At 40.9% G+C, this 18,535-nt stretch overlaps 2 protein-coding genes across 4 annotated transcripts in view; one reads left to right on the top strand and one right to left on the bottom strand.

Moving 5' to 3' along the window:
• CHRM5 (cholinergic receptor muscarinic 5) overlaps positions 1-18,535 on the bottom strand; it is a 106,664-nt gene that overhangs the window by 55,715 nt on the left and 32,414 nt on the right. Inside the window, exon 1 of one of the 3 annotated variants that reach the window (XM_048484282.1) lies at positions 3,763-3,801. The exons of the other annotated variants lie outside the window; for them this stretch is intronic. The gene's annotated coding sequence lies outside the window, so the exon portion shown is untranslated. Of the gene's footprint in view, positions 1-3,762; positions 3,802-18,535 lie in introns of those variants that run through there. 3 annotated transcript variants of the gene reach the window in all.
• The window catches only part of AVEN (apoptosis and caspase activation inhibitor), a 169,705-nt gene that overhangs the window by 37,876 nt on the left and 113,294 nt on the right, over positions 1-18,535 (top strand). The gene's annotated exons all lie outside the window — the stretch shown is intronic.

Below are 18,535 nucleotides of genomic sequence, written 5' to 3' on the forward strand. Positions count from 1 at the left end.
TTACTGACCTGCAAAGGAGGAGTGTAAAACTGGAAACAACAGATATCAAAGAAGGGATACATAATTATTTATGGATAAAAAGTAATTGAGAACCATTCAATGGACAGAATGCCTATTCTAAGAGATACCTTATGTAAAGTATGGTTTCATTGCAGAGGAAGAATAAGTCCTCCAATTTCACCACTGACTTCCCCACTTAACTCCTATTGTGATAACTGTATAAAGGTGAAAATGTATAATTTAACCTATGAGGATATGATGGATAGACAAGGAAGAATAAAGCCTTGGCAATCAATTAAGGATGAGGGAACGAATATTCTTTATTTATCATATTATCAAATGGTTGCAATGTTGATATAACAGTTAATTTAAAAGGTAGACATTTGAGGAGAAAAACAATTGCTTGAGATATATATTTTTGTTAGGGAAAATTTATAGATTGTTATTGCAATATATCAGGGCACCCCCCCTTGGACCGGCAGCAGCCCAGCCCTCCAGGAGTAAGCAGAGCCTGCCGTTCACCCGCCTGCCCACCCTCCCTGCGTTGCGCAAAGTTCCTAGTCCCTTATAACTTAGGAGACCATCCTGCCCACCTGCTGGCAGCGCTTGGAGGGGATTCTGCCCCTGGGCTGCCATGCATCAGACCCTGCGCCATGCAGCCTGTGACTGGCTGGGCCAAGGGCCTTGCGGATGCAGCAGTCCTCTAGAGAGGTTCTTCATGGGTGTCTGCTGGCCTCTACACCATGTTGAGTTCGCAAGGCTGGCAGAAGCAGAGCTGCCCCCTCTGCCTTGTCTTGCTGAGCCAAGCCCCTCTTCACAGCCTGCCGGTGGGTGAGGCAGAAAAACGTTTGAGCACCTCTGCAGCTGGCCGAGATCCATCGCACTGCCGCAGTTAGGAACTTGGCCTGAAAGGTAGTGCCATCACCAGGAGGATTATTCGGGTTTGAACTGGGAGGAGTGGATTATTCAGCCTGGAGATGCCCACCCCCCACATCTGAAACTCTCGGAGCAGCCCAACAAGGAGAACACCACTGCTTCTTCTGCCCTTCACAATTTGGGTGTGTGTGTGCAATTTTCGTGGAACCCGGGCATCGTTTGATGCAAGTACACCACTGAACAAGTAAAAGACTGATGGTAAAACAGATTCAAAATCTTGGAGAAAATCTAAGTATGAATTAATGGGAGAGTCTTTTGACAAAATGGAAAGCAGACCACCCAGATCTTATAGAATTCATGAACAAATTAATAGAATACTCAACATTGGCAAAGCTAATGTCTTTGGTATATAACAAATGGTCTACAGAGTATGACAAAAAATGGAATGCCTTTTTGGACTCTATACACCCAAGACTTGGATAACCAGGGTCAACAATGATCATATGTTTAAGAACAAAATTTTGTGCTGAGGTCATATTAGACCTGGAAACTTATCAAATGTATATTCAAATTTATGCCCTGTTTCAAGTTTCTTTTCACATTTATACCCCACCCTCCACAGATGCCGGGCCCCCTCCCCTCCCCTCCCTTTCCTCCCCTTCCTTGCATGCCACCCCTCCCAGACAACCGGACAGGAGTGAGGGGGAGGGGAGGCATTCAAGTGAAGGGGAGGGAGGGAGGGGAGTGAGTGAGGAGTGGCATGCAAGGGAGGTGAGGGAGGGGGAGGGGGCCCGGCATCTGGACATGACCCACCCACCCTAGTGCAGGGAAGGGGAGGGAGGGGGAGGAGTGCCATTCAAGGGACGAGGAGTGAGGGAGGGGAGTGAGTGAGGGGTGGCATGCAAGGGAGGGAGAGGGAGGGGATGCCAGCCACAGATGCAGGTAAAACGTCAGGAGAAATGCTACTAGAACATGGCCATACAGCCAGGAAACCACACAACACCCCAGTGATTCCAGCCTTGAAAGCCTTCGACAATATATTTCTGTTTCTTCAAAGTTTTGTATTTGATTTATGCCAATAAAGGTAGACTGACCAACTTCATGAAAATATTTTTAAAAGTTCTCCCCTGCTCCCCTTCTACACTTGATTCCTAGATTTCAATATTTTGGCTTACAGCAGGTAAAGTGCATGGATGGAAGACTCTGCCAAACTTCCACTATTGGGGAACATGTAGTTAAATAGACTTCCCCCCCCTATATATTTGTTGGTATGGGAACTAGTGAGTTAGCAGAACCAATGTTGATTGCTATCCTTATTAAAAATTATTGGTTGATCACAGCTGTTGGTTTTTATGGTGATACAGGGAAACTGTCTCCAGGTTGTACTCACCCTTTTCTCTTGTTGCCTACTGTGAGTATATATAGTAAGCATACAAGGAAGGCTCTCTTTTGCTTATGAATAGACTGTCTTACCTTTCTTCCCTAGGTGAGCAAATGCATCCTTGGGGGACCAGACATTAACAAGCAATTCTAAAAACACTGTGTTTATCCCATAATTATTCTTTATGCCACTATAAGAAAATTGCAAGAGTCTGCCTAGGAGGAAAATTTTCATATTTTGGTATTCATTTGCATCAGACAATGAGGATACTTTATTGGTCAATATATTATTGGGGATTTCTGTGGAAACTTAAACCTTGGCTGGCCCATTTCGTGTCTGTGTATGAGAAATATAATATGAAGATTTATTTAATGTATAATTTTGCAGCTACTACAAAATCTTTTCTGGGGATGTAATTTAACTTAATGAAAATATGATACGATAACATTTACTGCTTAATTAAATGAGGCTGTGATATTAGAATTCCCTCAAGATTTACAGAGGTGTTAATGTTTATTAAAATCTCTACTTAAATAATTATTTTTTAGTACATGTAGCTTTTCCATTCAGGAAATTGAATCAGCAGAGACACTGTGTTTCTGTTTGTTTTTAGCTGTTGTGAGTTAATTTTTTTATAGCATGTGTGTTGCATATTTCCACAAGACAGTGCAGTGGAACAAATTATCTTGTTCTCCCCCACTTTTTCAAGTGCTGACACAGTCGGGGGGTGGGGGTGGGGGTGGGGCTTTTGGGCTCTTGAAAAGGTATATGGGTATGTGTGTTGGGGGTGGGGGAAATTGACTGATTCTTCCATTCTATGGATTTGATCAGGATCGGGCCCTTGTGGAATTTTTTAATGACCAAGTTTTGCTCTAAAATGCTATCAGCATCCAACCTGTAGCCACCCTAATTTCAAGCTTGGCCCTCAATGTTAAGATGTAATATCAGAGAAGAGTCGCAGGAAGGTATTTTTACATGTGGGTGTCATTTAAGTTTTATGATTTTATTGTTCAAGACCTCTGTCTAAGAACAGGAAGTGGAGGGGAGGGAAGGAAGGAAGGAAGGAAGGAAGGAAGGAAGGAAGGAAGGAAGGAAGGAAGGAAGGAAGGAAGGAAGGAAGGAAGGAAGGAAGGAAGGAAGGAAGGAAGGAAGGAAGGAAGGAAGGAAGGAAGGAAGGAAGGAAGGAAGGAAGGAAGGAAGGAAGGAAGGAAGGAAGGAAGGAAGGAAGGAAGGAATATCCTTCCTAGGCTAATGATACTGTAAATTTCAATACTGATGCAGAGACTATGCTGGGTTTTTTTGGGAGGAGGGAAGTGGGTCAGAACTTCAAGGATACCATGACAACAGAGAGTCTGTTTCATTTGACATTAGATCCTGCGCATGTGAGCTGGGCATGTTCTGGATATGGAGTGTTGGTAAAGATGCGAGGTTGATCTGGATGTGGAGGAGTTGTATGTGATTCTGTTGTCCTGGGCAGATCATTTCCTGGTAGAGATTTGACTTACAGCTTCACATATCCCCTGCAGGCAGAGGGTCAATTGTGATGGCAGATCCAAGTGTTGGGTGATTGTTCTGGGGTATTTTCCAGCTGGAATGTCTGGCAGGCATGTCAAGAAACTTTTAGCTTCTGAAAACGGGATACCATATAGGGAAGAGATGGGATCACTCCTGGTTTATCCAATTTCCCCACTTTCACTTTACCATGTATTTGGTGAGCCAATTTAATTATCATGTGTTAAGAGACCATAACATTCAAATGTAATAACTTCTGCTATTATAAACTCGTAAAAGGCTTATAAACCACTGAAAGAAAACACAACCATACAAGTAATTACATTTCATGTTTGCTATCCGTAAATAAATGCTTTAATATGCACAAGAAAAGGTTGCTGAACTTTTTTTGTACTGATATTAGGTAACTAATAGTGAGAGTATTAGTAGTGAAAACACAACAAAAAACCAATAAAATGATAAAAATTCTGGGGTGCTGTGTGGTTTCCGGGCTATATGGCCGTGTTCTAGCAGCATCCTCTGAAGATGCCAGCCACAGATGCAGGCGAAACATCAGGAGAAAATGCTGCTAGAACACGGCCATACAGCCCGGAAACCACACAGCACCCCAGTGATTCCAGCCGTGAAAGCCTTCGACAATACATTGATAAAATTTCATTCATAGTAAATGTTCCTATGAAATATGGAAAACAAAAATAAAATACAAGCCATCACTTCAGACTAGTAACAAAATACAGAGTTGTGCAGGAGTGATCCGTCACGGTTACATTTAACCCTGAAAAGCATGACAGTGCATCTTTAAGATGTCAAACAAAATGTACTCTACTACTCACATATTCTACCCTTCATGAAATCCCTCTTGTGCTCATACAGCAACTGGGAAAACAAGTTTATTGATCTCTAGTGGTTCACCATGTGTTGTCAGTGGCCTGTATATGGGTTAGTGGAGCTCAGGAGAATATCAGTGGTATGTTGTTCCTGGCTGTAACCTGCCCCAACTATTCATTTATGGTAGTGATGGAAAATGCTTTCACATTGCAGCCAGCTTACACTGACCCTGTAGGTGGTTTGCCATTGCATATTGCCCCCCCGAACCCCCCCCCCCATAAAAAAATCTATACCTACGTCCCTGGTAGCAATGGAAAGTCCTAATTAGGGGGAGGGTGTGTGTCTGTTCTTCTTTCAATATTTCCTTTGCCTCCTGCCCCCCCCCCCCGGTGCCACTGGCTTTTTGCCATTTGATCTTTAATCAGTAGTGGCTACATTCCTATAGTGTAATGATTCTCTAATATAGCTACTGTCATTTTTAAAAGTCAGTGGAAAGGCCTCTAGTGGCATGGAAGTGGGATGGGCACAAGCAGAAATGTGCCAATATGGTTGGGAAGGTGTTGAAATCCTATCCATGTGTTTAGCAGGCTTGTGAGTGCCATTTTTCTGAAAAGAGTTTAACAAAGCTGGTATGGGAAAGAATAGACCAAAACAGGGGAAACCACAGAAGTAGACCGTTGGAGGATGACTGAAAGACAAAGTTGTGTGGAAGCTTAAAAATAAAATAACTATAATTTTAGGCCTAAGTCAAAGCAAAACGAGTCTTGAAACCATTTCCTCACACAAAGTGACTTGCAAAGTTGAAACACAGAAAACAGAATATTCATAAAACCCTTGAGTACACAGACTGAAACAAAATAAAAACCAGACATGACACATACCGTATATACTCGTGTATAAGTCGACCCGCATGTAAGTCGAGGCACCTAATTTTACCACAAAAAGCTGGGAAAACTTATTGACTCGCATATATGTCGAGGGTGGGAAATGCAGCAGCTGCTAGTAAATTTCAAAAATAAAAATAGATACCAATAAAATTACATCAATTGAGGCATCAGTAGGTTAAATGTTTTTGAATATTTGTTTCAAAGAAAAACAGTAAACTGGCTCTGTAAGTGGAAAAGAGGGTCAACAAGAATATGGTATCAACAACAACTTTAAAAGTACAAAGACCTTAGCTCAATCAGCAACCAAGCTAAAACACAAGAGTTAAAATCCTTCAAAATTGGATTCCTCCTCATCATCTGTATGTCCAAATGTAACCCAACTTAGTTTTTAAGAGGGATATTATCAGAAATGGAAAATCTACTATTACCCTGTTTCCCTTAATATAAGACATCCCTGAAAAATAAGACATAGTAGAGGTTTTGCTGAAGTGCGAAATATAAGGCATCCCCCGAAAGTAAGACATAGCAAAGTTTTTGTTTGGAAGCATGCCCGACGAACAGAACACAGGAAAAACAAGACATCCCCTGAAAATAAGACATAGCACATCTTTGGGAGCAAAAATTAATATAAGACACTGTCTTATATTTGGGGAAACACGGTAGCTTCCATTGTAAACAATGGGGGATGGGGCACCTTTTTGGGGATCAATAACTTTGGATCCCCTGACCCAAACTTCACCAAACCTGGCTGTTATCATAAAGAGACTCTCCTGATGAGACCAGCCAGGTTTGGTGAAGTTTGGTTCAGAGGGTCCAAAGTTATGGACCCTCAAAAGGGTAGCCCCATCTACTAATAGCTCCCATTGAAAACAATGGGGAATGGGGCACCTCCTTTGGGGGTCCATAACTTTGGACCCCCTGAACCAAACTTTACCAAACTTGGCTGGTATCATCAGGAGTGTCTTCTGAGGGTACCCTGAAAGTTTGGTGCCGCTAGCATAAAAACTGCGCCCCCTGCTGGCCGGCAAAGTAAAAACACACAATTTTTTTTAATGACTCGCATATAAGTCGAGGGGAACTTTTTCAGCATTAAAAATGTGCTGAAAAATTCGACTTATACATGAGTATATACGGTACTTTACATCTGAAGGATACGGCCAAGTCTGTATTTGAGACCTTGTCCATATATTTTGATTTTTTTTCTCCACCACCATGACAGCCAGGAACATAATAATGTTCAGTGTTCTAAGAGAGGACACAATGCACACAGACCTGTTGAGAATTTTGAACTCAAAATGCAAATTTCTACTTCTTTTGGTGTATTTTAGAGCCAGCAGGATATATCATTATAGTGTTAGAATAAGACTGGACTGACTGAATTAGTAGCTTATTCATGCGTTTCTCTGTGTATTTGTTTACTAAGTGAACAGAATGTTGCTTTGTTTTTGAACAGCCTGTTGAAGCTCTGGCAGTTTTTGCAAGCTGTTTCTATTGAACTGCTAGAAATATTACATCTTAGCAAAGCTTTAATGAATCTACTTGGTTAAGCAAAGCAATGAATGAACTACTGATTCATTGTTTGGAGCAGAAATCTAGATTTTTTTTCTGTTTTAAAAATAATTTTGTTTCATGATTTAAAGCTGGATTTTAGACAGCAGTCTGAAGCTTTTCTCCTTCTGAAATAATACTGACATAGATGAGGTGAACTTCAGGTCTCTTGTAGAGCCTTCTGGGAATAAATCTTGGATTAAATATCTAGTCATGCAGAAGAAACAAAAGAAGTGGAAGTAATGGAATAACTTGGCCAGGTCTGAAGATTTTCAGTGTTCGAAGAGTTGCCCTCAGTTACTTGTTGATCTGTCTGACTTAAGCGTCTAAAAATAGATTTTTTGCCTCAGTCCACATCTTATTTAAACCTGCATAGGCTAGCAATAATCTGTGTAACTCAGCCAGTTTTACTTCATTTTAACTTGATTTGTGGATCATATTCCCCTTACGTGTTTTCAATTATTATAACTCTTTTCTGCTGAGAAACTGGTAAATGGTATACTATTGAATAATGTGCTGTTATGTACTGTACAAATATAAGAGTTCTGTATCACAAGGATTTCCTAGCCCCATAATCATTCTGGTGGTTAAATCCAAGTATTTTGGCTAGCCTCCTGGCATAATAAATGTCTTTTGTTTTCACACTTCTTTTTAGGTGACTAGGCAGTGGGGAAAACATTTGATATAGCTGTGTTAGTCCATGGCAAACTCCAGAAACAAAAGCCATGTAAGATCAACCAAAATAACATAACACAGAGTGCGAAGTTTCAAGTTCTCCAGAACTTAACAGACTGGATGTTTTTAAAAAGGGGTGTAGGATTAAGATGTTAAGCAGAATGTTTTGCTGACTTCACTAGGCATAGTTTGTGGCTAGTATAAACTTGTCCCTTGTTGAGAACAAGAAGCAAAAATGGTAGCCTTCCAAGTGAAAAAGAATCCAGTGCTTTTCCTTTGCTCTTGACCTTTACGTTGGACACATTTGGCACCAGAGACATCTGCTCAACTACTGATTGTTTTATTTTCATTTAGATGACTTCTTATTCCCAGGAAGGGTGCAACCTAATACTAGCTACACCCTGTGCACAGTGAAGTCAAGGAAGCACACAGGAATGTCAATTGCCAACCTTCAGGTTAGAGCTTTAAATCAGGTGGAATTACATCTGATTTCTAACAACAGAGATCAGTTGCTCAAGAGGGACTGATTACTATGGTTGGGAGATCTGTTGTGATTGCAGGAGAGCTGCTGCTGCTTCCACTGCTATGTGTGTAGAGGATGCAAAAACATAAAAACAACAATTGAAAATTGAAACGAAGCAGAAATCACTGAGGGAACATCAAACAAAACAAAAAGGTCTTCATACATCGGTAGAAAGGGACAAATGAGGGCCTCTGAGGGGAGTGTTCCAGAGTTTTGGTGTCATGACGAAGGCCAGGCTGCCTCCTGTCTAGTCTCATCACCTGAAGATAGTTGCAGTAGTACAGGTAAGTTCAGACTTTAAAAGGTAATTAAAGCTGAAGAAGCAGGAAACAGTGATGGAGCTACTAATTGCCTGCTGTAGTCTCAAGCTCGAAGAACTAGCTCTTGATGATAGGGGTGCAAAGAATTCTTTCTTGCTTCACATAAGTGGATTCCGTATGGGCCAAAAACATCGGTGTGAAAACGGTGGAAACCCTTTTACACCGTTTTAAACCCTTTTACACCGTTTTCACACTGCTGTTTTTGGCCCATGCGAAATCCGCCATAGTTGTGAATCATAGCTGTGAGGACAACTTTTAGTGAGTGAGTATCATTAGAGTCGTTAGTCCCTCTTTCCCTATCAGAAGCATATAGCTGCTTGAAAACTAAGCTATTAGAACAAGAGTATCGGGATATGATAACAGCTGCGAGGAAAACGTGTTCCCCCCTGACCCTGCTTATTCCAATTGAACAAGGACACATGGCCAATTATTTACAGTGGATCACCAACCCTAAATTAAGAAGAGCTTTAACACTGGCCAGATTCAATCTAATGCCTTCTATGCTGCTCTATGGCAGATATCAACAAATTGATAAACAGAGGAGGCTATGTCCATGCAATATGGGTCAGGTGGAGACACTTTCGATCATACCCTCTTTTTTTCATTGTGTAAGGTTTGCAAAAATCAGAATGTCACAATCTGCACTTATCCCATTTCTGTATAACAATCTAACTGATGCTCTTAAGATACCTATGCTTTTGAACAACATGGATCCCACAGTGTGTGAGAATGTTGCAAAATTTCTGCTAACAATAATAGACGTAAGTCTAGATGAATACCAACCAATGTCTATGTATTATGACCACATATAGCCAGCAGTAATTTTTCTAGCTTCTGTCAGTATCCGATGACGTTTAAGTGAGTTAACTTAGCTGAAGGAATGTCCTATAGTTACAGAAGGACCATGTATATATTTTAGTATTTAGTATTTTAGTACCAGTGTCTATAATTATGAGCAATAATGGGCAAATTTTGTATGCTGATTTTGTATGTTTATTTTATGCCAATAAAGGCTTGTGATTAGTGAGTGAGTATGAGCTGGTTTCTGGAAAAAATATTCTGTAACCAAACAATCTTGTCAATAGTGACTGAGGTCTTTCAAATGTGATAGTATTCTGAACTCCACCCACCTGACTAGCCCAGTTATGTCCATCTAAGAGTCCTTCTGATGGGCAGCCCAATCCAAAGGGGGGGGGGGTAGAGCAATGGCTGGGGACGACATCATAGCAGTGCACCTGTGCCAATAGAGTTTCAGGTGGTGTGGGAACAGGGGAAAGTGGAAAAAACCCAGCCACCTGAAAATTCACCCGAGGAGAAGACCGACTTATGCCACACGTTTTGGTGGTGTAAGTTGGCTGCCATCATAGGGGGCATTCCTGGACTGAAAGTCTTTTGGGAGCCATCTAAAATTCGCTCTGCTTCCAAGGACATTGCTGGAATGAAACTGTGAAGTGGATGAAGAAAATTCTAATGTATTAACAACCTGAAAATATGTTGCTATTTTGAAAATAACTATTTTTTTGGCTTTTAACTTGTTTCTACAGTTTTCAATGTTACACTGAAGCAATGAATTGTAGGATACCTAGCTTTGCTTGGCAACAGAAAATATAGCTTTTTCAAACAAAGCAGTCATTTGTGTATTGTGACAGTATATGAAATAAACGTAGAAAATGGGAATGAAGTATATCTGATTAGTGATTTTATAAGTAAATCTGTAGTGCTTGGAACTATAATTGGGGTATTTGGGGATACCAGTAAATAACTAAATTGGTAAACATTCTGTGTAAGAAACAAAGGAGAGGATTTCAAAATCTCCACACAATTTCATTCAGGTGCTTCAGTTGGAAATAAAGAAAGATGTATTTGATTTTCCATAATGAAAGTCAGAACATCCTGATAACACAATGGTACGAAAGGGAAGGAGCATCTTGTACCATGTCTAGGAATATGCTTAGCTGTAATCATTTTGTGGCATGTCGTATGTCAACAGATGCAGAATCCACAGTTTAATCAGAGTTCTGAGAACATTTGCCGTTATTTAAATGTGAACACTTTGCTCTAGTTTGTGCAGCAAAGGCTAGAAGTATATTGTCTCTTCCTGCTAAACTTTTAGGCTGCTTTACACATGGCGATCTTTCTGACAACACATTGAAGGAGGAAAAAGGATGTACCCATCTTGTATGATGAATGCACATCTTTTTGCACCTGGTAGACTTCTAAAAAGTTCTGTCAGGGTAGAAGGAAGTTTTATAACACCTCCCCATCTCTTACTCCCCCTCTTATTCCCTCTCCAGGAGTTTACAATTCAACACATGTTTCTATCTCTTCACATAACTGTAGTTACAGAATTTGAATTTTTATGGCTTCATAATATTTTTTAAAAGTTCAGAGTTGTAGAACCCTTCACATGTCATACACTGATGAAAATCAGTTTCATTCTCTTTGTCAAATGTCTAGTTGAACCTAAGTGGCACCTTGAAACTGGTAGGTGGACTATTTATGTGCAGTCAGTTTCTGAGGCAAAGTTTTTAGCATTGTTGAGTCACTGTAAACTGGGACCTGTATTTGAAAAAAAAAGTTTGTAGTAGGAGGCAGGGAGTACATGATAGGCTTGGGCTGATGGGAACCAGGCATTGTGTCTTATTGGGAGAAGATAGTTTGTACTATGTACAGGACGGAGGCTGACATAACTTAAGAAGCTTATCAAGGACTCCCAATCAGTTTACAAAGCTTCAGCCCACACCTTCCCCTTCCCCCAGTACCACTTCAGTTATATATGTCTTTAAAATGTATCACATGATAGCTATGAACAATTACAAGTCTCTAAATCAGTCTTTGATATTTGGCTCTTAGAACTGCTTGATAAGTTGTTTAAATCCTGTGGAAGAACTCACTGAATAAAATGGTAGAAAAATCTTTCTATGTCTGTCCCCCCTCCCCCAATTGCTTGTCATGAAAATCCTGGGAAGACAGCATAAAAAGTTTCATGAATAAACTAGCGGGCCCCGGCCACGCGTTGCTGTGGCAATTGTCCTCCTCAACACAGTCCGCAACCCACACAGATGTCCATGCAGGTCCAATGATCCCCAGCATAGCCTTTTGGGAGCAGCAGTGGCGTAGTGGCTAAGAGCAGGTGCACTCTGATCTGGAGGAACCGGGTTTGATTCCCAGCTCTGCAGCTTGAGTTGTGGAGGCTTATCTGGGGAATTCAGATTAGCCTGTGAACTCCCACACACACTAGCTGTGTGACCTTGGGCTAGACACAGCTTTTCGGAGCTCTCTCAGCCCCACCCACCTCTCAGGGGGGGGGGGGGGTGTTTGTTGTGAGGGTGAAGGGCAAAGGAGGTTATGTAAAGCCTTTGAGTCTCCTGCAGGAGAGAAAGGGGGGATATAAATCCAAACTACTACTACTACTACTACTACTACTACTACTACTACTACTACTACTACTACTACTACTACTACTACTACTACTTCTTCTTCTTCTTCTTCTTCTTCTTCTTCTTCTTCTTCTTCTTCTTCTTCTTCTTCTTCTTCTTCTTCTTCTTCTTCTTCTTCTTCTTCTTCTTCTTCTTCTTCTTCTTCTTCTTCTTCTTCTTCTTCTTCTTCTTCTTCTTCTATGGTGTTGCCTTGGTTTTTAGTATAAGGTAACCCTTTCCATTCCACAATGGAACTGTCCAGAGTGCGAACTCCACTGTCCATGAGGCTGGTTGACACGCACAGTCCTGGCTTGGGTAAGGCAGAACTGGGGCAAGCAGGCTATCCCAGTCAGGCAGCAGAGGCAGGGTGGTGAGGCACTCAGATCGAGGCCAGCTCCCTGGGTTTTTAAAGGGCCACATGCAAAAGAAGTGGAGCCAGTGAGTGTTTGGATTACGCCCCCACCCAGCGGATTTTCTTAGAAGAAAAAAGAGCAAGAAGCTCCAGCTTGCTTTCAGTAAAAGAGAGCTGTGGCGAATATGGGTGAGGAAGTGGGTAAATGGTGGTTGGATGTGAGGGAGGGCAGAGTGAGGTGTATGAGGATAAAGTGGATGTGTATGAGAGTATGTATGTTGTGTGGTAGTATTGGGTGAGGCACAGAGAGTGAAAGTTACCTGCATGTGTGTGTAGAGGGGAACCCCACCTGACGTCTCACACGGCAAAGTGTGTATGTGTTTCACTTCCACTCGTATTACCTACCAATATTACCTATTTACTGTTTTTACTGGTCATCTCTGGCCATCTCTGTGAACATTCTAAGGGCATACCAAGCCCTCAGGCCACAGACATGCTGCACGAACATTCTACTAGTCACAGTTAAACACAGCCAGCTTCATGGCCTGATGCGCCAGGAAAAAGACGTTTTACCTGGCTCAGGTATGGACTTTTGGCAATTTGAAGGTCCGATTACCTGCCCGCAACAGGGAGGGATGTCATGTGAAAAGATCTGATTTGCCAACCCTTCCTACACACTTTTCTGCTACATCCAACTTCATAATTTTCTTAATTGCTTAGGAACCAGTTACAATTATGTGGATTCAATGGCCAGATTACATTTCTGGTCAACTCTTGTGCCATAATATGTTTGAGAAATTTATCTTATTGAAAACATAGAATCAAACAGTTGGAAGAGACCCCATGGGCCAGCAAGTCCAACCCCCTGCAATGCAGGAACACATAATCAAGGGACTCCTGAAAGATAGCCATCCAGTCTCTGTTTAAAAACCTCCAAAGAAGGAGACTCCACCACACTCCGAGGTAGGGCATTCCACTGTCAAACAACCCTTACCGTCATGACATTTTTCCTGATGTTTAGGTGGACTCTCTTTTCCTTCACCTTGGACTCATTACTCCTGGTCCTAGTCTCTGGAGCAGCAGAAAACAAGCTTGCTCTCTCACCAACAGGACATCCCTTCAAATATCTAAACATGGCTATCATGTCACCTCTTAACCTTCTCTTCACCAAACTAAACATACCCAGCTCCCTAAGACTCTCCTTGTAGGGCATGGATTCCAGACCTTTTACCATTTTGGTGGCCCTCTTCTGGACCCGTTCCAGCTTGTCAATATCCTTCTTGAATTGCGGTGCCCAGAATTGTACACAATATTCCAGTTGAGGTCTAACCAATGCAGAATAGAGAGGTACAATTACATCCCTCAATCCAGACACTATACTCCTATTGATACAGCCCAGAATCTCATTTCTTGGCCGCCGCATCACGCTTCTGATTCATGTTCAGTTCAGTCTAAGACTCCCAGATCCCTTTCGCACTTATTGTTGTCTAGTCAGGTGTCACCTGTCCTATATCTGCGCATTTCATTTTTTCTGCCTAAGTGCAGTATCATATATTTTTCCCTATTGAAATTCATTTTGTTTGTTTTGGCCCAGCTCTCTAATCTATCCAGGTCATTTTGACTCTGTCCTCTGGGATATTAGCTACCCCTTCTATTTTAGTGTCATCTGCAAATTTGATTAGCATGCTCTGTATTCCATAATCCAAGTCATTGATAAAAATATTGAATAGCACTTGGCCCAGGACAGAACCCTGTGGCACCCCACTAGTCACTTCTCTCCAGGATGAAGATGAGCCATTGATGAGCACCCTTTGAGTTTGGTGAGTCAACCAATTAGAAATCTATCTAATAGTAGAATTGTCTAGTCCACATTTCACTAGCTTACTTGAAAGAATATTATGGGGCATATAATGGACATTGATGTGATTGTATTGCTGCATTCCTTTATAAAGTCTAATTACATGCAGAGATAGTTTAAAAGAAATAGAAAAACAAAACCCTCACAGTACTATGGTTGCATGAATCAGTACTTCCATGCTTAATTCTGAAGGAATGTTTCAGCTGTCTTCAAAATATGCCTTTTAATTTTCTACTAAAAGATCTTCTAGCTGAGAGTTGGACTTTTTAATGCAGATTAGTATCATGAACCTTTACTGGCTCCAATTTTTCTTTTAATTGTGGTGTATCAACTCAGAGCTAGGAGGAGGGTTTTTTTGTGTTTGCTGTGCAGGACTGGTAAAGGGAACCCATATGAGGCTGGCCTGTTAAATTTAGTCCAATGCTCTAACTCTGGCTTAGCCAGGTTTCTCTGGAAAGTTCACAGTTAAGGCATGATTATTTATTTATTTATCCAAAACTTTATACTGCATTCTAGTTAAAAGTTTTCAAAGCAACTAACAACATAAAGCAAATCACTACTTGTTTAAAATATATCCTTTTTATAACCGACCAGTCTAGATTTGCAATTTTAATACCACCTCTTCTTTCTCTCTTAAGATGATGTGATGACAGTTAGAAAACTCCAGTAAACTTCAAATGGAGATATCGTTGAAAGAATGGTATTCAGCACAGATGTATGATTTCATTGTATGGCAGAAAGGCACGTTATACATTTTGTAATATGAAATAAATAGTTTTCCAATTAGTGACTGAGTGCTTCTGGGACAGTTTCAGCAACTTTAGTTTGACAGAACCACTAATTCAACATCCTTTGGGGTTGAAGTGTGACTTGTCCACTTCATATTTTTTCCAATTCTTGAGAGTCTGTGCCCTTGCTAGAAGCTTTAACACTCCCTCCCCATTTCTGCATACCGAACAGAGCATCTTGTTGTTCTGGTATGAGAGTTTGGAAGGATTCAAAAATTATTTTCTTTTCTTTTCAAGCTTCTTTTCAAGCTTTCTTTTCAAGCCTCACTGTTGTGACATGATGATAACAAATAATTTAAAAGGGTCTCTCTCTTATTTTTTGGGCATCTTTTGAGATTTGGGACAATCTTCAGGCCAGTATTTCTTCTGTGCAGTGTACTCTCTCTTTTCAAGCGGCTATACTATATTCATTGCATTTTAGATTGCCAGCTTACAGTTGGTTGTTGTCTGCTTTAGCAACTCACAGCTTGAAAGAGCAAACACCTGCTCATTGTGGTGGCTGCCTGTCTCTACTTCTGCTGGGTGCACATTATGTTCTCTGTTGTTGGCCCTGTGCATGCATTTGTTTGCTTAACTTCCATGTAGGTTACAAACCACAGGGCCTGGAATACAGCTTTGTTAATTAATAAAGGAAAATTAGCCATAAGCTTTTGAAGATGAACACCAACAGATATATAATACAATATGGATTTGCCTCTGAATGTAAATAAAGCCCTATGTGTGGTTTACATTTGCAAACTAATATAGGCATAGGCATTTATTTTAACATGACAAGAGAAGTTCCTTCAGTCCTTTTCCGTCAGATGACTGGATGCATCCAATGAATGTCTTTCAAAGTAGAACAAACTGCACCATCCCATACTTCCCTCTCCCTTTAATAACAGTCCTTTCTTAAAAAAATAATGGCAAAGAAGACACTTTGAGTCAGTGACATGTGAATATAGATCATACTCAAAAAGTCTTACAAAATCTCTTCTTTAAAAAAGTTTTAAATAAATAAATAAAATAAAAAATTAATAAAAGTTTTAAATAAATAAAAAAAATTGTAGCATCACTTTAAATAAACAACCCTGCTTGAAATGAACCCCTACTTTAATACAAACATTTATTCATTCATTATACCCTGCCCATTCCTGATTGAAGTTGGGCTTGAGGTGGCTTACAATCACATAAAATAACATATATAAAGTACAATATTAAAATAAGGCTAAAACACTAAAATCAAGGCAGATGGTGGAAATTATAATTCTTTTACTCAGTCTGTAAATAACATCTCTGAAGTTTCATTGATCTTTATCCCAGAGATAAGAGGGGCCACAGGCCAGATGGCAATAGAGCAGGCAAAAAGGGGAAGCGCTGAGACTGAAGTTCAAAACACTAGATGATATTAGGAATTGATTGTTGATCTAAAGTTGATGGTTGGGAGGCCAGTAAGATGGTATGGAGACAGTGGGTGTAGCTAGGAAAAATGGAGCCCGGTGCAAAATTTGAGTTTTGCAGGGGACCCCACATGGGCAGCCGCTGTGATGCTGGAATCTACCCCCAAACAGCATCACCCCCAGATTCTCCTTTTAAATCCACCTTAAAGGGAGAATCTGGGGTCTCCAGTTAAAACAACATTGAAAGTGCTGTTGTTTTGGGGTGGATTCTCCCCCACCCTGAAACAACATCTCTTTCAATGTTTAAACTGGGGACCTCAGATTCTCCCTTTAAATCCATGCCTAAGGGGGTGGATTTAAAAGGGGAATCTGGGGAAATTTGGGGTGTGCCTGCTGCCAGGGGTGAAATTGCTAAGCTAGCAGCACCAATCTTTCAGGGTATCTTTAGGAGACTCTCCTGATGATACCCCCCAGGTTTGGTGAAGTTTGGTTCAGGGAGTCCAAAGTTATGGGCCCTCAAATGTGTAGCCCCCATCTACTATTAGCTCTCATTGGAAACATCAGGAAACATTTGGGTGTCTCCCAAAAATTCCTGAAATTTTGGTGCTGCTAGCCTAAAAACCGTGCCCCTTGCAGGCCAAAAACTGAAAAAACTAAAAAGTACCAAAAAAATCACAAATGAACCTGAATGTTTTGTCACTTCCTCCCGGCGCAATGTGCCCCCCCGTCTCCCTGGTAGCTACGCCTATGGTGGGTGGCCATGTGGAACTAATTAAGATCCTACAGGGCTCTGTTATAAGCCAGCAGAGAGTTCCACCAGGCTGAAGCCAGGGCCGAGAAAGCATACATTTATACAAAATGGCTGCTGGAGCAGGAGGCATTAACCACAAAATGCCAAGGAGTAAGATGATCTTATCAGCTAAGCAGGGTCAGCCTTGGTTAGTGTTTGGATGGGAGACTTCCGAGGAAGTTAAGATCAGAAGCAGGTAACAGCAAACTACCTATATATGTCTCTAACCACAAAGTAACCATAAGTTTGCTGATCAAAGTGGTTTCTTGCCAAAAATACATTTGAGAGACAACCTTAGAACAATACTGAATGTTATGGAGTATTTTGAGAAGCACAGTGACAAACAAGTAGCCCTGCTCTTTCTGGATGCAGAGAAGGCTTTTGACAATGTCTCTTGACAGTTTATGCTTAGTTTATGCTTTGGAAACAAATTTGTGAAGGATATAGATGCAATTCATACTAAACAATATGCTAAAATAACTGTAAATGGGGAAATGTCAGAAAAATGTGAGTTAACAAAAGGTACCAGACAAGGATGTCTTCTCTCAACTCTACTTTTTATATTAATGTTAGAGATTCTTAACAGAAATATAAGAGGTGATAACCAAATAAGGGAACTGAAAGTGAGTAAGCAGCATTAGTGTTAGAAAGCCTTGCAGATGATTTAGCCTTGCAGATGATTTAGAAAATGGAAGTCCAGTTTGACTGATGAAGAATATGAGAGGGAACACAAATGGTGGCAAAAGAGAAGCAAGTTAGCTGTAAGGGAGGCAAAAAAGGATTATGAGGAACGCATGGCTGCGAACATCAAAACCAGCAACAAACAGTTCTTCAAGTACATCAAAAGCAGGAAGCCAGCAAGGGAAGCGGTAGGCCTGTTAGATGACAAAGGAACAAAGGGTGTGCTAAAAGATGGCAGGGAGATTGCAGAGAAGCTGAATGAATTCTTTGCATCTGTCTTCACCCAAGAGGAGGTGAGGAACATTCCTGCACCTGAACCAAGCTTCTTAGGAGGCGAATCCGAGGAACTAGCGAAGATAGTGGTAGACAAGGAAGAAGTTCTGGGAGCCATTGATAAACTAAATGTTACCAAATCCCCTGGCCCAGATTGCATTCATCCAAGAGTTCTTAAAGAGCTCAAGCATGAAATTGCTGATCTTCTCACTTTAATATGCAACTTATCCCTGAAATCAGGCTCCATCCCTGAAGACTGGAAGATGGCCAATGTCACACCAATCTTTAAGAAAGGATCTAGGGGGGACCGAGGAAATTACAGGCCAGTCAGTTTGACATCTGTTCCTGGTAAATTAGTAGAATCTATCATTAAAGATAAAATTATAAAACATGTAGAAAAGCAAGACCTGCTGAGAAAGAGTCAGCATGGCTTTTGCAGAGGCAA

This window comes from Sphaerodactylus townsendi, linkage group LG02, assembly GCF_021028975.2.
Source record: "Sphaerodactylus townsendi isolate TG3544 linkage group LG02, MPM_Stown_v2.3, whole genome shotgun sequence".
Classification (NCBI taxonomy): Eukaryota; Metazoa; Chordata; class Lepidosauria; order Squamata; family Sphaerodactylidae; genus Sphaerodactylus; species Sphaerodactylus townsendi.